This window comes from Akebia trifoliata, chromosome 16 (assembly GCF_017979445.1).
Source record: "Akebia trifoliata isolate Shusen 1 chromosome 16, ASM1797944v1, whole genome shotgun sequence".
NCBI classification, from domain to species: domain Eukaryota; kingdom Viridiplantae; phylum Streptophyta; class Magnoliopsida; order Ranunculales; family Lardizabalaceae; genus Akebia; species Akebia trifoliata.
The window spans coordinates 16718846-16726591 of NC_141390.1; the positions used below are offsets into that span (position 1 = coordinate 16718846).

The 7746-nt window shown below is 33.6% G+C and overlaps 1 long non-coding RNA gene across 2 annotated transcripts; it reads right to left on the minus strand.

The window, feature by feature from the left end:
• Window positions 1-2000: 2000 nt before the first annotated feature.
• On the minus strand, window positions 2001-7147 carry LOC147382658 (uncharacterized). Of its 2 annotated transcripts, XR_015173663.1 has the most exons (8): window positions 6583-7145; window positions 6424-6495; window positions 4838-4939; window positions 4368-4507; window positions 4232-4272; window positions 4072-4143; window positions 3592-3690; window positions 2001-2245 (listed from the first exon to the last, which is right to left on the minus strand). It is a non-coding gene; the product is annotated as an uncharacterized LOC147382658 (long non-coding RNA). The 2 variants fall into 2 exon arrangements; XR_015173662.1 differs by having other exon boundaries at window positions 4368-4939; window positions 6583-7147.
• Window positions 7148-7746: the final 599 nt, after the last annotated feature.

Below are 7746 nucleotides of genomic sequence, written 5' to 3' on the forward strand. Positions count from 1 at the left end.
CAATATTAACATGGGCAATTAGGTAATTTTATACATCATCTATTAAAGAAGAGAGTCAATAAAGGTTATAAGGGGGGGTTTACCGTTGAAATTAAAGAAGTCCTAACCATATTCACCAAGAAAGTGGACGGGTATATATAAAAGTTCAAAAGTTAGTGGAGAACACGTGTCATGGATTTGAAGCGATTTCTTCATAAATTTGAAGCGGGCTGCACACTTACAAGTCGGACTTCAACCAAGTTTGCCATGTATAAGTATTAAGTTTTTTTAAAGAGATTTACCGGCAAACCTATTTTTGCAATTTTATTACGAAAGCTCCCCTACTTTATCAAGTTTGTTACCTCAAGAAACCTTACTCTACGAATTAGGCTAGCATGACTAACTTAGAAAGATTTCAAATCTTACCTAGGGTGTATGTGGATCATCAAATTAGCAATCCAACACCATAGTCTTCTAGATTTTATGGAACAACTCACATCCAAACCAACAAAAATTCAAAAGAACTCTTTTTGAATTTGATCGAAGGTGTTGAAAATGGATGACTACCGAACTCCAAAATTTAAAACTAAAATTCAATGGTTAAAATTAACCTTTTTTTTTTCCAAAGTTCTTAGAATTTTGTTCTTTAAAACCCTATGACATCAGATCATGTTTTCGGATGCAACAAATTGATATGGTTAGGATCTACTCCAAGGTATGTTAAGTAACATAGTACCCCATCAATTTGAATTTTATGACATGGATCCCTGCTGCAAGGTTTCCTCGGTAACAAGTTTGATAAATTAAGGTTTGGTGGGTAACAAACATCACAAAGTATGGTTACCTTGGGGTTGTTAGAACTCCAAGGGATTTTTTAAAATAAAAAATGCAACTACTATAGGGTAAATCTCTTTTTTTTTTTTTTATGGGTAGTATTACGCTTTTTGCTCAAAATAAGAATAATTTTTCTTTGCTTAAGAATGATGAATAATTGATATACGGCTCTATTTGAAAGGTAAAAGATGGTGATTTGGGACCCAAGGCAGTGAAAAAGGCTCGCTGTTGGTTAAGTATTTAGGCCTTCCTTTACTCTCCTGCAGGAATCGCCAACCTCTTATAGACAAAATGACTAATGCTGTGTTTGGATTGAGGGAAGGGATGGGAAGAGAAACTCATTAAGGGAAGGGAAGGGAAGGGAAGCGAAAAGAAGACTAGTTTTTCTTCACCCTGTTTGGATTAAAAGAGAAGAGGAGAAAAAATTAAGTTTCTCCTGTTTGGTTAGGATTCATAAGAGCAGAGAAGAGAAATTATTATTGTCAAATGACCATTATACCCTTCATAATCTATAAAATAAAATTATACTTATACAATGATGCAAAATATAAATAACCAAACGTTCAAGATCAATTTGAGGGGTACCTTTCATTTGAATGCTTATAAATGAGAGTTTCTATTGTCACACCCACTTTTACTAAGAACATCCAAGCAAAAGTTGGTGTGACAATAGAATCTCTCTAATATAAGGATTTTGTTAACAAGTGTCCTAAGGGAACACATAGAAATCCCTTATATTAGAGATGGATTTCTAGTTACACTTTCGAATGACTCATGAGGGAACATATGATCCTGGTCATTTAACTCTTCTACAACGATATATCTTGTTATAATGTTTTTGAAATATCCAAAATACATTTTTCTGCCCTTCTTCACATACCTACGTTTTTAACTAATGATTGCAATAATTTCCTACAGTACTCTATTGTAAATTAGAAATGGAGAATGATAAACTCTTAATTTTTATTGTCAGGATATATCTTTTTTTCATTTTCTTTAACAAAATTTCAGGTTCTTGGAATTCTTAAGAGGGTTTCCCATTTCCTTATTCTAACTTACTAACCATAGCATGCTTGTTATCTGCACAAAAATAACATCTAATATGTTAAATATGAAATTAAAACAATATACAAAGAAATCTAAAACTTTCCTTTATTGACATAATATTATTCACTAATGACATATGGGTGATTACGTTGGCTTGTTCCCAAAATATAGAATTAAAATCCTACCAAAAAAAATTATTTTCTGATAGTTACACATTTGCTTATTTTAAGTAAAGAATACAAATGATAACGTGAATTGCGAGGAATGAAATTATCTTCATCATAGGATGCTGTCATCTGGGATCACTGCACTTTTTAGAACAATAATTATTCCCCCACTAATAACGTACCCATAATCTTCCCTGTTTCCTTCTTGGACATTGTCTCTATTAATAATTTACAAAAATACAGAAACCCCATATCAGCTACACAAGATATTAGTTAGACACACAAGAGAAGCTAAGAATAAACATTATTATAAAAAATAAAAAATAAAATGAAAAGTCAGGAAGCCAAATTAAGAAATATGTGTTGATCTAAAAATGCAAATACAGAGAATGAGATTTACTAAAAGAATGATACCATTTGGGTATTTGCTTTTAGGGAGAATAACATTATAACATATTTACAAAAAAACAGGAAAACATAAACGGGTATTTGTTAAAGCAGATGATCACGTAGTACAACCATCCAATTTGTAAATATATATCTAGAGGTTTGCTTTTAATTGTTAGGTTGATTTATATAGGCATTGGAAGAAACACTACGTGAAAATTTTCAAAATTCGACGGTCCAAAATCGCCGAATTATGGGATCATTCGACAGTCTCGACCGTCGAATTGGTCCATCAAATTGGGCCTTGTCGAAAAAATATTCGGCGGTTAAAAACCATAGAATTTAGGGATATAGCGACGGTCGCCGATCATCGCTATAGAGGAAAATCCCCCGTCACATGCATATATATAGACTTATAGCGACAGTCGCTATGCCGTCACTATAGGGTATTTTATTATATATATATATATGGTCCCGTTCAGCACCCTAAGCTTTACCCTACACTTTAACAAAAATAAGTTCATTCTAAAACTTCTAACCCCATAAAAAATGGTTTACAAAAAATGGATGGTCCACGATTTTTCAACTTGTAAACATGGGGCTAAAAATTTCGGAATGGGCTGATTTTTGGTGATGATGATCTATTAATAATAGAGATTATCCTCACCAAAAATCAGCCCATTCCAAAACTTCTAACCCATGTAGGACAAAACATGTTTGTTAAAGTGTAGGGTAAAGCTTAGGGTGTTGAACATTTCCCATATATATTAAGCCTTTTGCTACGGTCACCGACCGTCGCTATAGGGTATTCTTTGAAAAAAAATATTAGGTCCTCAAAATAGTGCAGTAGATGAATTCAAAAGGCCAATTTACTAGCAGATCATTATTACCAAAATACTAAACTATCACATACAAAAACCAAACAAAACGCAACACAATATATTGTTCACCAAAAGAAAACATTTACAGGTCTCATGCAAGAGCATAACAAAATCGGTTAGACTGTTTAATTATGGTGAATTAACCCACCATATTTCTTAGATAATTTGCAAAATAAATATATGAATTCTCAAGTTGTGTTTAATAACCTTTGAGTCAAATATACTTTTCAAGAAATTAATCTATAGTTTCATTCATCCAAGTAAATCATCAAAGAAGTTTGATAAGAAAAATATACCACATCATTTCCAATTGTAGACAAGTTGGTAGGTGTGGATGTTGACTGTGGAAATGAGTTTGTCACTTCTTGCAAAGAATTCTGAAGGATTGATTTCAACTGTAATCAAATGGAATATATAATCAAAATTTGTTGAGTTCTTAGCAACTAAGTAAGCAGAACCAATAAAGACAATATAAACACCTAGTGAGATCCATGCACATTTTTCCTAGCAGAATAATCAAGAAATATAAAAAGTCCTAATTGTTGGAAAGAAATCTATCTGAGGCCCTTATTGTTAGTAGTTAGACATACATAAAGCACTTAAAATAATTTTTATTTATTTTTACTTTCCAGCAATGTGGGACAAAACAACATGAATTCCTTCTAATGTGTGTGGTAGAACAACATATGCCATTCGAATATAGAAAGGGAAAGCATACATAACATATTATTTTCTACTAAAAAACTATGGGAGTAAGTAAATTCAAACTAAGTCACCTCGGGTAATTGGTTTAGTTTTTGTTCCTACAAACAATTTGACATGATCTTACTAAAAAACTTGACTGATTCCTGCATCAACAAGAATTTTCTAAACTTTTAGCTCTTAGACTTTTATCCATTGATATAAACATTTAGCTAATGTATCATATTCACTTACTCCCATCCCAACTCAATTTATTTCTGCTTGGTGACTTAATCCTGCAAAGACAATTTTCCTAAAATTATCGAAAAAAGCACCTTTGAAGAAAAATACAATTTTCAAAACAAATGGATGACACTGAAATTATGCTTACTCTCTCTATGATGGGCTTAATTCCTTTCTTTTTACTGCGTTTCTTGGCTTCCTAGAGTAAAGATTGTGCTTCTTCAAGTTCTCTTCCTATCCTTTGTTCTTCCCTTCATGAATACTCATAGGCAAGTCTCTTCTGTTCAGCTTCCTCAGTTTTCGGAAAGAAAAAAAAAAGGATAAATCATTTGCAAATCAAAGGAATCATCACTCTGTTCAGAAATCACTAAGAAGAAAAGACCAGCGGTGATAATCGTTATTGTATCAATAGCTTCATCTATGCTTCTTTTAGGTTTGGTGATCAGGTGCATTATTTGGAAAATAAGGAGGAAGAAAGAAGGTAAAATCATTCTCAACACTAACAAAAATCTTCTAATATAAAATATGTGATTGTCTAATTGTCTCCAGTGCTATTATATTACATTAAGCATGCTTGTAAGAAGTTACTTTTCATGTCATGGGCTGATCCAAACTGACCTTGTTCTCTGCTTTGATGGTGGTTTGACATTATCATCTGCACTTCCCAAAGAAGAAATTAAGGTGTTAGCCTGGTTTTGATATGAATGTCAACATCCGGCCCTGCATTGAAACATGTCATTCAAGAACAGATCATGTCTTATGCTTTTTCTATAAAACAATTGTCTAAATCCAATAGTTAGAAATCAGTAATAAATAATACTTATATCAATGGCTACAAATAGGCATAAAAAAATGTGGCCTTTTATATCTTAGTGGGCCCCAAGAATGTGGCTTTTGAGATGAATCTTAGAGTTATGGATCATGGTAAAGGAATGATACTTGCACAATTTAATATACTAGAAAATGTAAGTTCTTTAATATGCTAGTTGTGTATCATCTATTACCAATTGCACTCCGTTAGGTTAGAGTTGACATTGATCAATACCAATATGAAATTTTTGCCATATGTTACAGATCTGATCGGATTAGTGAATTTTTGAACCAAATACGATTCGATTATAGTTTAGTCAACTAATTAAATCCAACATCAAGAACTCTAGGATTTTTTCATTATTAAGATATTGGGTTTTGGGGAAGATTTGAGAGAGCAACTAAAAATGGTGTGAACCATTCCAATCTCCTTAACCATTCCAACATTCTTTCCCTCTATCCCCAACTTGAAATTTCTCCAAAAAAAGAGAAAAACAAAAGGTCTCTCGTTGCTCAAATGTCGTGGAACAGTCCTCTCTCTTCTGTCAAACTAATCTTCCAAGGCAAAAACCTTGAAGTAAGCTTTAATGTGTGTGCTGGCAGCAACATTGCAGCAACTAATATGGAATGATGAGGGTGCAGGTGCAGCAACTAATATTTTAACCATAGTGTAGTCTTGTAGCAATGATTTGAGGGTAAACAATGATATTACAGTACCATTGTTTTTATCGAAGAGCACGAGATTTCCTATTTCAGTCATGTTTAGGCCTATAACAGATTTACTAGTTGTGTTTGTAGACCAAACAAAAGTACCATCGACGTCTCGTAATATCAAATTTCCTTCTTGAGTGAGTTGCAATATTTATACAGCACATTTGATTTTCTACAAAGACGTGTGAAGAGCAGATCAGATCGTATAAGCATTTGACCCTGAGTTCTAAAAAGTAATTGAACAATAGAAATGTACATGGAAAGAAATCCCAGAAATGAAAAGAAATATAAACAAGAAGGGAGTTGGGAACAAATCTGCTAAATTTGACATACTAAAAGAAACAATTTTACAATTGTTCTCAACCCATACCATGTTACCATAAATTCCTGCACCCACCTTGATGGGTTGCACAGCAAGAGACTTTCATGAAACAACATGAGTGCAGATATAGAGGTAATGTTATCAGAAAAACATAAATAAAAGCAAGATCTAACAATTTCACCCAATAATTTTCTAATTTCAATCCAACCTATCATATGAATCATAAAAAGTTCAAGAATTTAAAGTGCATTCCACTGAATCGATAAGCCATGTTTATAAGATAGATAAAATCACTAAATGTACAAAACCCATATCGAATCAAAGTAGGAGTGAAAGAAAGAAGAAAAGGAAGCCCCTTTACCTGCAAATTTCAAGGAAGAAAGAGTGGTCTGATAGGAGACAGAGCAATACAAGCATCCATAAACCATGGGACCTGAAACAAGTGAAAAAATCATAAACACAAACATACATACCTACCTATTAAAGATTGGATCTTGCTCTGTAAATACCTAACTATTACCTAAAACAGGTCCTCTTCCAGCTTTGTCGATGCCCATCATGCATGGCTTATTAGGTATCAGTAAATTTTCCAGATTGAATAAATAAAGATAATTATAATATTACATAATATAATAAGTGGAACACAAACCATCTCCACCATTAAAAGGGAGCAAAAATGTATCACTATGTATCATTCAATCGATGCTTCAAAACTAAGATACAATATATGTTGTATTAATTTCTGATTAATAGCTCGATCAAAATCTAGCCTGGACTTGGGCTAAGCCCTTGCACAACCTTGCCAACCAGAGCCATAGATGCCTTTCACTCATATCTCGATGGAAAGCATTTATAGTTCACAAACACCTCCTAGTCAGCAAAGTACAATATGAAATCAATATTTGAAGTCACTTCAGCATTATTCAACTTTTAATAATTACTGGTAGGTGTTGGCATGTGCAATGCACCAAGGGTGGATGATTGAAACCCTCCTCCCACACCTCAACACATGCCACGTACGCCATGATCCCAAGGAAATTTTAAAAGGAGATGTTTTAGGTGAAGACCATAATGCTTTCACATTTATATATATAATCTTTATTATTATCAAGGTTATTTGAAGTAAAACGAATAAAAATTACTTCCCATCCCCCGTGATCACATTTGATAGATTTTTTCATAGTTGTGCTTTTATTTATGTTCTCAACCCATACCATGTTACCATAAATTCCAGCACCCACCTCGATGGGTTGTACAACAAGAGACTTTCATGAAACAACATGAGTGCAGTTATCACCAAAGATTAAAAATAAATAATGTTACATACATCAAAACATTAAAACAAACTTTATTGAGGTAATGAGAATGAGGATTGAGGGGAAGGAATCATTGGGAGTAGCTCCTCTATCATACTTTTTGCCTTTTCAACAATTGAGAGAGCACCACACATATCAAGACATCAAAATTTCTCATTTTAAATGTCCATGTCAAGCAGGGGCAGAGCTAGTAAGGAGCTGGTGGGGGCAATTGCCCCCACAGAACTTTGAGACACCCCTATATTTTGAACTAATTACATGCCCCATTTGTCCCCACTCCCTCACCTCTCTCCCCATTTGCTCCCACACCCTCACCTCCCTCCATTCAAGTTCTTCAACTATACAACTAATCCTGGCTCTGCTCCTGA